Here is a 9,229-nt window from a genome sequence, read left to right as displayed (position 1 = left end):
GTGCAATATGTTTATTTGTATATGCATATGAAGCATATTTATCTGATGAAAACATAAGCATTGGATGCTTACATCAATCTCATAGTAGTCTTATTTTAATTTTGAGTAATTTTGCAGTTTTTATACGGCAAAATAGCATATAAACTACGTAATTCACGTAGATATATCAATATTACGTTCAACATTTCGTTTAAAATGCCAGATTTCCTGCAAATACATTAGAATTTACGAAAGGAACTTCACTACTAATTGCCTACTTTGCGTACTTTTCTACTACCATTTTCGAAACAAGGGATTGCATTCTTGCCCTTTCTCTGTCCTCCGTAAATGCAACCTTTTGTAAGGGAGTGTCAAACCGCAGCTGTCAATAATTTTCTAACCTTGTATTATTGAATCATGGTTTCTTAACATGATTCAATAATACAAGGTTGGATAAACTGACAGTTGTCTCTCTCGCACCGCTCCCTTAGCAGTGGCACCGTGTTGCCTCTTGCACATCTACATGGAATCAGGGTAGCTTTGGTGTGAAATAGAAGTATGAGCGTTTGTGCCATATGTTTATTTGTATATGCATATGAAGCATATTTAACTGATGAAAACATAAACTGTTTTCAAATTGGATGTTTACATCAATCTCATAGTAGTCTTATTTTAATTTTGAATCATTTTGCAGTTTTTATACAGCTAAATAGCACATAAATTACGTCATTCTCATAGATACATCAATATTACTTTCAACATTTCGTTTACAATGCCAGATTTCCTGCAAATACATTAGAATTTACAAAAGGAATTTCACTACTAATTGCCTACTTTGCGTACTTTTCTACTACCATTTTCGCACCAAGAGATTTCATTCCTCCCCTTTTCTCCGTCCTTCGTAAATGCAAACTTTAGTAAGGGAGTGTCAAACCGCAGCTGTCCATAATTATCTAACCTTGTATTATTGAATCATGGTTTCTTAACAGATAATTATCACAAATCTTCACTGCATTCTGCTGGAAAGCGTTTCTTAACACAAAAAATTTGCAGAAGAGAGCCAAAAAGAGAGCATAAAAAACCGAGAGCTGCAAATTTCTGCTGGCGAAATTTCTGCCAACAGAAATTTGCAGTCATATGTTTAAAATCAGCTGTTCAAACCGCACAAGGAAAAGGTTGGCAAGATTGTTTTACTTCGTTTTAATAAAAAAAAATGAGTGCATCGTTATCAAAACACATTGAAATATTGCAGAATGTAAGGATTTGTGCATGCGTTTGTGTGTGTGTGTGTATACTGTGATTGCAAATTTCTCTTAGTTTTCGTTTCTTTACTTTTTCCTCTTTCGATCTCTTTGTGCGTAAAATTATACTCTTCGCCAATCTGCTATTAACAGCTGTAAAAAGTTAAAAAACACTCCTTTAGTCAGAAGAATATTTTCTAGCAAAATCTTGAAAAGTGTCAAACTCAACTGAATTTAAATTAACGGAAATTAAGGAATACGCAAAAAGTGAGAATAATCTATAAAGTAAAAAAAGTGAACTGAAATTGGAAGGAGGCAAAAAGTAATTGATATAGTAAGTGGTTGTTGTGCTTGTGCTTGTGTGAATGTGTTTTGTACATACATTTCTATTCTTATTTGACGTTAGTTTTGTTGTTGCCATTCTTTGGACTAAAAATTTGTTTTTTTGGGTTACTTTACTTTTTCCTGTTATTTTCTTTTAGTGAGCGCATTTTGCTAACGCTCTGGCATTTTGGCATTTTTCAGGTTTTAGTCCGAAAAGATAAGGAATAGACCTATTATAATTTTTTGATATATCCTAATAAACATTTAGGTTTGAGCTCAACTTTAGGTTAAGTTGAGAACTAAGGTATTTCTCAAATCTCCAATGTTGTTGCTCAACAGTACCTCAAGTGGAGGATCATAGCGTTCTCAACAAAAAGGGCATTTTTCTTTGTATGAAACAAGCACTGTTTCTCAAGTTGAGAAAATGCTAGCTCTCAACTTGAACTCCAATGTAATTCTCCAATTGGTATCAAACATATCATTGAAATACTGAAATTGAAATAGTAAAATACCTTATAGCTTTTTGATTGAAACGACATATATAGATGAATTTAAATATTAACTTTTAATTTTATTACTCCTTTTGTATTATATAGTTAATCAATATCGTATTACAATAATTCACTTCACAGTATACAGTCCGACAGTAATTTTGCCTATAGCCTTAGTTTTTCACTTCATAATTAAAAATACGTACCTATCACTTTTAACGTAGCTGCGCGTGGTTTAGAGATGAGTTGGAGAATGATGTTGGATATCAACTTGAGAACTATGAATTTTTCCAAAGTTGGAGAAATAATTTTTTGGTGTTTATTGGGATATATGTAATTAAGAATCGGACGCAGTGTTGCCAACAGCTGGCTGACATTTGATTGGCTGATCTTAGAACTAAGATGTTCAATTTAAACTCAGTTAACTTAATCAAAGTTTAAACAAAGAACGTAAATCTATAAGAATAGACAACACGTTATAATTATAGCGATTGTGAACATCAGGAGCGTGTCTTTTGTTTTCATCCAATCAAAAAACGTATTTGGGCAAAAGAGAAGGCACGCTCCTGATGTTCACACTCGCTAAAAGTATAACGTGTTGACTCTTCTTATAGATTTACGTTCTTTGGTTTAAACCGGCACTGAAAAACTGGCCCTAAAAGTACTAAATTTTTTTGAATCAAAGGATACATTTTTCGTAACAGTTTGTATTTAACAAAAGTAAAAAAATAATCAATACTTACATGTATAAATCAATACAGAAAACATTTTAGCTCATAACGATTGAATAATCTGTACCAGGGATGTTGTAAATCTTTCATGGGCAGAGTCCACTCTAATATTGTTGAAATGACTCTTATAGTTAATTTCCACCAAGCCTTAACTGCAGTTTATGCCTACTGGAACAAGGAGATTACAACTCGAAGGGGGTAATTCCTTCTACTAAATACAAGCAAACGAAAGGAGAAAAGCAAACACTAAGAAATAAACCTTGCCGCTCACCCCATGTTGAAATTCTTGGAACTTATCTGAGCTCTTAACTGCAGTTAAGCCTCTGGTGGAAATCTGCTATAAGTCTGTCTAACAAGGGTGCGGACAAAACCGGATTTTTCAGGCTGAATCATATGCCTCACCGCCTAATGCTAGCGCTACCTCAACCGCAGCGCCAATCAACGCCGTTTTGCCGCCAATTCTGCCGGAGGTAGCTCCTATGGTCACTGCCAAAGTCCCCACCGTTCAGCGGTCATCGGTGAACAGGGCACCGCTCGCTTCAATTTCGGCGACGCCGTCTTTATATAGAAACGAAAGTAACACACTGCCCTCACCACTCCGTGAGCACACCAGCTGGGGTAATATTGCCTAGGAAACTCCAAGACTTGCCGGAGTTCAGTGGTCTAGCTGAAGATTGGCCATTGTTCATCAATGCGTTTACGCAGTCTACGTCAGCATATGGGTACACGTACTTGGAGAACAATCAACGTCTCCAAAAATGTTTGAAGGGTGAAGCTAGGGAGACGGTAAAGTCGCTGTTGATCTATCCGGACCATGTCGACACTCGTCCAGAGCAGCTCATTCAAAGTCAGCTATCTGTAGTGAAAGACATCACCCCTACATCGGAGAGTGGAGTTGCTAGCCTGATACCGTTTGCTACCAAGGTCAACAATTTGTCAGCCTTTTTGCAGTCTGCCCGTGGAGTCTGCAGCATTTAGCCAACCCAAATCTGATCTCCGAACAAATCAAAAAATTAGTAGTTAAGCGAAACCGCTAATTTAATATGCAGAGTTAAGAGCAGGAACTTCGAGAACCAAAGCTCCGTGTAGTCCTCCACGCTTCTGAAGAGCAGCAGTCAAGTACGTCCAAATATGTTATGTGTCAAGCCGATCACAGGGCTCAAGAATGCAGACGGTTCATAAGCGGTTAGTGTCGCTGACAGGTGGAAGCTGGTAAAATCTCAACGATTGTGCTCCGCATGCTTGAGCAGAGGCCATTCATCACGGGAGCGTCGACGTCGCAAAGTGTGTCCAGCCTACGGATGCAAGAAGACCCATCACAAACTACTGCATGATCCCTTGACCACGCATCGTCCTGCGGAGAAGTTGCCAACAGAAACGCAAGATCGTCGTACCATAAACTCAGCCTCAGTCTTGAGCTGCGTCGCTAATGCTAAGACTACTAAGCTTCTTTTCCGTATTTTGCCCGTAACACTGTACAATGGTACGAAAAACATCGATACTTACGCTCTATTTGATGAGGGTTCTTCTGTGACCATGGTGGATAGCTCCATAGTTCAGTAGCTGGGCTTAAAAGGTGAAGAGCGGAGCTTGAACGTGCAGTGGTTTGGTGGTCAAAAGGCATAAGAGCGTGCTACGGTAGTGAGCATATTGATCAGTGGGCTTGGCATGAAGAAGAAGCACACGCTACGAAACGTTTTCAGCGTATGCAACATTCGCCAATGTACTGGTCATCAACGACGCCTGCCGCTGCTACCGTACAATGGGGCTACACCAAAGCTGCTTATAGGACTTGATCACTGCCGTCTGGGTATTCCGATTGAGGGCACCACTGACGTGCGAGCACGTTCATGGCTAACTTCAACAACCCGTCGCCTAAAAGAGTATTACGAAACAGGCTTGCTTGGGAAGCCAGACGACGTTCACTTGTCTGAAAGCTACACATCGGCATACAAACGTTTGAAAGGTATCGAGAGACGTATGCAAGAAGATACCGTATTTGCCAAACCGTACAAGGACATCATAAACTCTTACGTTGACAAGGGCTACGCCCGTAAGCTTTCACCCATAGAAGCCACTCAGAAACATCCGAAGACCTGGTACTTGCCTCATTTCGGAGTAACCAATCCCAACAAGCCTGGCAAGTGATAGCCTTCGGAGCGGCGTGTACGCTATGCACAGCATAGTATGTTAAATCTTTGAATGCTTTAGAATACCAAGGTTAGTCCCAACTGGTGAAGTAAGCATCTCCTTCATCTGCTCAAATCACGCTGTGCTCCACTGAAGCCACTCACTATTCCGCGCCTCGAGCTACAGGCCGCAGTCCTAGGTACGAGGTTGATACAATCCGTTCGTGAGCAGCACGCAGTAGCCATATCCGATTGTGTCCTTTGGTCAGATTCAAAAACCGTCCTTGGATAGGCAGCGAGCATAGGCTTGTACTCTTTTGTCGCCCATAGAGTGGCGGAAATACTAGCCACCACAACGCTATCCAATTGGAGATGGATACCAACGGCTCATAACGTTGCCGACGAATCTACCCGAGCGAGACGTGTCAATACTGAGTTCGATTCCTATTGGTTGAGCGGCCCACAATTCTTGCATGCACATGAGCGTGAAGTCCAAGAACGCGATGTTGCTGACGACGAAGAGCTCCAGCCGAGATACGCCTTGGCAGTTGTAAGCTATGAATTCATTAATTATAATGATTTTTTATCTCTTAACAGAATAGTGCGAACTCTGGCCTGGGTGACTTGTTTCGAGAGTCGATGCCGCAATGGCAAGCAGTCCGATGAAACGCATGGCTTAACAGCTTGGGAGTTAGAAACAGCCAAGCATGCCTTGTATCGTCAAGTCCAAGCGGAAGCATTCATCGCCGAGCTCCGACTGCTCGAAAAAGGTGACACAATCCCTCGATCCAGCGCAATCTACCAGCTCTCGCCCTATATAGATGAGCACCGTATTTTGCGCGTAAAGGGACGCATCGATGCAGCTGAATGGCTGCCCATTTCTACCAGACGGCCGGTCATATTACCACCAAACCACCCCTTTACGAAACTTGTTGTGAGTCATCATCACGCTGTCATGAAGCATCAAAATACGGAAGCCACAATCTGCGAAATCCGTCGTTACTATTGGATACCCCGCTTGCGTAAGCTTCTGCGGTCCGTAATAAGCAATTGTCAGGTCTGTCGAGTGTCCAAAGCATCGCCAGTCGCACCGATTATGGGACCACTGCCAGCCGACCGTTTAACGCCTTACTAATAAACGTGACAATCGGTCGTAGACAAGAGAAGCGCTGGGTGGCGTTGTTTACGTGCCTCACTATTAGGGCAATACACTTGGAACTGACCCACAACCTAAGCACAGACGCATGTATCATAGCCTTTCGGAATTTTAAAAATCGCCGCGGGGTTCCAGTAAGAATGAGGTCGGATAATGGCAAAAATTGTGTGGGAGCCAACTGGGAAGCAAAGAGGTTTGGCGAAGTCTTCGACTGCGAGAGCATGCAGCGGAGAACGTTATAAACTCCCGTCCCCTCAGACATCTGCCAATATCGCCTGATCAAGAAGAGCCACTAACGCCAAACCACCTCCTGCTGGGCTCAGCCAATATTTCTCAAACACCAGACGGTTTCGTGGAACCGAGACCACTTCTGGAGGAAGTGGATTGCGGAGTACCTCCCTACTTTAACCCGTCGGGCGAAATGGTGCGATACCACAAGATCTCTGAAGGTCGGCGACGTAGTGTTCATTTGCGACAATGCTTTGCCGCGAAGCCAATGGTGCCGAGGCATCGTGAAACGAGTCTTTCCAGGAGTAGACAGTGTCGTTAGACAAATGGATGTGCGTACTAGCTTTACTTGACGTAGATGTTGACAGCACGGCCGCAAGCAACACTGTCAAGTACTCGTTATTTATGTAATTTTCATTGTGTACCTTTTTTGTCGTACAACTTTTAAATCGTGATCGTTTTGTTCATTCGCTAAAAATAAGCCGGACGAGACGCAACCGCGGTAGGAAACCATATTTTAAGCTTTTAAATTTTCACACACGTGCATATATGTACATCTATTTTTCTTTATATTGTAATTCTGTTCCTTGTTGTTAGAAATAAACACGCGCTAACTACAATAACCATACAAGAGAAACTTTCCAGTCATCTTCCGAGCCTTCAGCGATGACTTAAGTTGATTATAGCTTTTTTAATGTTATTCGCATTCGCGATTGTGAAAAATATGACATTCGAAACATCCCTAGCCTGTACACATGCTACGATGACTCAAGGTGAAATTAGTCAAGAACGTAAACCTATCGGTACGTAAAGCTGATACGATCTGTCTTACAAGTGCGGCATGTAAATGAAAACTCAACACCGCAGAATTTTTCTGTAGTTGTAGCCCGTAGCGCAGAAATCTGCGGAATTTAAATTTTTCAGTGTCAGCTGATTTCTTCCTTTTATAGACGGTTGCCACTTCGTCAGTTTTGCAGATGGTAAAAAAGATGTAAGTTCCTATTCAAAACACTAGGTTCATTCCTTATCTTTTTGGACTAAAATCTGAAAAGTGTCAAAATGCCAGAGCGTAAGCAAAATGCGCTCACTAAAAGAGAATAACAGGAAAAGTAAAGGAACGCAAAAAACCAAATTTTTAGTCCAAAGAATGGCAACAACAAAACTAACGTCAAATAAGAACAGAAATGTATGTACAAAACACATTCACACAAGCACAAGCACAATAAACACTTGTTATATCAATTATTTTTTGCATTCTTCCAATTTCAATTAATTTCTTTTACTTTTTAGATTATTCTCACTTTTAGCGTATTCTTTAATTTGCGTTAATTTAAATTCAGTTGAGTTTGACACTTTTTAGGATTTTGCCAGAAAAAATTCATCTGACTAAATCTGACTACTTCGGACTGATGAGAGTCACTCTCACTGACTATTGCTCTCTCATTTTTGCTGTCATTTCCGAGTTAAGGAACGCTTTTTGGACTAAACCTGACTACTTCGGACTTTTTCTGACTATTTCTGGGAGATAAGGAACGCTCCTACTGTTACGATTATCCTTGAAACCTCGTCCGCATTTCCCAAATCTTCCGGCTCGTATCGCTGGATTGTAAAATAAATCCTAACGATGACCAAATTGTGGTACAATTAACTTTATTATACAACAAACAATTTACAGTACTCGCTAATACAGTAAAAACACTTTACAATACTTGTTAAAGCAATAACAACGCTTTACTAAACTTGTTAACACAATTAAACTTATAGCTTGCTTATTCGCAACTCACTTCTCTGGTCACTATACTTTTAGCTTGCTGACTTGTAACTAACTAACTTCGCTGTGGCGGCGCCGTTATAAACCTGCGCTCGCACTTATGGCAACTCTAGAACTTTCTGAAGTTTATCGCTCATTCTCTTTCTCTCGCTGTTCGCAGTGTTCATCCAACTTGACGTTTCTCTTTGTGGAACATTCTACGTCATTCCTCGAACATTCTGCCTATTTCTCGTTGTTCGCTTTGTGTGGCCGCAGTATTCGCCACACTGCCCTCCACCTAAGTCTGATCGTCCCGATCAGACACACTTGCTGTGCCAAACGATGCAAGCCTTTACAAGTGGATCACCTTCATCTTGTTTCTTGGTCTGCCAACGGTCTGGATTCGATACACTATGTCATTCAGCCGTTTGATGACCTTATACGAACCTTCCCAGCTGCATTGTAGTTTTGGGGGCAAACCTTTCTTCCGTTGTGGATTGTACAGCAACACTAAGGGCCGGTTTCTCTATCTCCGGTTAACACTTATCCCCCGGTAAACATCGTTACCGACCTTATCGACTCCCTGTTATATGCATGGAGTTAGAACGTCGATAACAATGTTTAACCGGGGAGTTAGTGTTAACCAGAGATGGAGAAACCGGCCCTAAGTCTCCCTCTTGGAAACCCTCGGAATTCATTGCCTTGTCACACCTGGCCTTCATCTTGCCACTTATAGATTTAATTCGCTGTCTCACAAGAGCATGTATCTCTTTCAGCTCCTCTTCCAGGATGTTGGACGTATCTTTCCCAATCCTCCTCTCATCGCCAGTTACTCCAAACTTCAGGTCACTAGGCAAACGGGGCTCACTGCCGAAGATTACCCTTGCAGGAGTTTTACCCGTTGTTTCATGAACTGCTGACCGGTATCCCATCAGGAACAAGGGTAGGCGGACATCCCAATCTTTCTGACGTTTGTCAACGATCTTCCGCAAATGCTCCTCCAGGGTTCGGTTGAACCGTACCACCATGCCATCTGATTAGGGATGAAGAGCCGTTGTTCGAGTTTTCCGGATACCCAGTATCTGGCACATCTCTTGGAACACCGCCGATTAAAAATTTCTTCCCTGGTCAGAGTGCAGCTCTATAGGTACACCGTATCTCGCAACCCAATTGTAGGTGAATACCTCCGCTACTGTTTTA

Source organism: Rhagoletis pomonella, unplaced genomic scaffold, assembly GCF_013731165.1.
Source record: "Rhagoletis pomonella isolate Grant_MI unplaced genomic scaffold, Rhpom_1.0 Rhpom_scaffold_00005, whole genome shotgun sequence".
In the NCBI taxonomy this organism is placed as follows: domain Eukaryota; kingdom Metazoa; phylum Arthropoda; class Insecta; order Diptera; family Tephritidae; genus Rhagoletis; species Rhagoletis pomonella.
Note: the sequence above shows the minus strand (reverse complement) of the source record.